Genomic DNA, 1012 nt, shown 5'->3' with positions numbered 1-1012 from the left:
GAATTAGGTTTCCTGTGAAATCTTCGAAACGTCAATTGGAAATTAACCAACGTTTGTAATAATCGTCCATGTGGCATCAAATGGGTGCCCAAAACCCTCCAAGACTTCAATTTCCCAAAGTTCTCAACTTCTCTCTCGAATTAGTTCTGGTGCCATACCCCGATACGATTCTACGAGAACAAGAAATGGTTGGCGGTAAATCTTCGAAACGTCGATTGCGAATTAAACAACGTCTCTAATCACTCACCCAGCCCGGTTTCCCGCCAAACGATACCCGTATCCGCGAGAATAGTCGCGAGACGCGTACGCGCAGCAGCTGGAACGTCGATTCGTGCATCAGTGGAAGCGCTGGCGATGGGTGGGAGTGGAACTGGAGAAAGCAAGAAAACGGTTAAGGTAGCGGATGGGCGGCCGTTGGTGGTGGATGCGATGGAGGATGGAACGACGCCGACGGACGGGTAGTAGCGTCGGTGGAAGCAGCGCAAAGCAGACGCCGAGTGGCGGCGTCGAAAGGGGGAGGCGGGGGTGATGGTGGGGGGAGCGAGTGGCAGTAGAGCGGCTCGTTTAGCACGCAGGATCAGCTTGGGGGAGAGCCTCGCTCCGTCGGTTTTACCTCGCGCTGGCTAGTAGCTCTGCCGCATTCGTACGTGATACGAAAGACACGCGACACAATTACTTATAGGCGGCTAGAATCGTTCTTAAACCGTCTATGTGGGTGTGTTCTTCCATCTTTGCGTTTTCTTTCTTTCTTTTTTATTTTTTTTTATTTTTTTTTTCTGCATCTTCTCCTCTCTCATCTCTTCCACCCGCCTCGATTACCCTTTGAACCTTTCTTCCTCCTCAGCCCTCTGCTCTTTGCTTCTCGATTTTCAAACGCTCTGGATATCGTGCTTTTCCGTTTTCCCTCCTCCGTGAATCCCTTTCGCCCCTCTACCTATCTCTCTCTCTCTCTTTCTTTCTTTCTTTCTCTCTCTCTCTCTCTCTCTCTCTCTCTCTCTCTCTCTCTCTCTCT

At 50.5% G+C, this 1012-nt stretch overlaps 2 protein-coding genes across 6 annotated transcripts in view; both read left to right on the top strand.

The window, feature by feature from the left end:
- The window catches only part of LOC128881079 (neurocalcin homolog), a 160618-nt gene that overhangs the window by 77949 nt on the left and 81657 nt on the right, over positions 1–1012 (top strand). The gene's annotated exons all lie outside the window — the stretch shown is intronic.
- Positions 1–1012, top strand: part of LOC128881080 (neuronal calcium sensor 2) — a 144062-nt gene that overhangs the window by 77785 nt on the left and 65265 nt on the right. For 2 of the 5 annotated variants that reach the window (XM_054131777.1, XM_054131773.1), the window contains exon 1: positions 10–711. The exons of 1 other annotated variant lie outside the window; for it this stretch is intronic. The gene's annotated coding sequence lies outside the window, so the exon portion shown is untranslated. Of the gene's footprint in view, positions 1–9; positions 716–1012 lie in introns of those variants that run through there. 2 more of the 5 variants (XM_054131775.1, XM_054131776.1) reach the window with 1 other exon arrangement.

This window comes from Hylaeus volcanicus, chromosome 8 (assembly GCF_026283585.1).
Source record: "Hylaeus volcanicus isolate JK05 chromosome 8, UHH_iyHylVolc1.0_haploid, whole genome shotgun sequence".
Classification (NCBI taxonomy): domain Eukaryota; kingdom Metazoa; phylum Arthropoda; class Insecta; order Hymenoptera; family Colletidae; genus Hylaeus; species Hylaeus volcanicus.
Note: the sequence above shows the minus strand (reverse complement) of the source record. Positions and strands in the feature narration are given on the sequence as shown.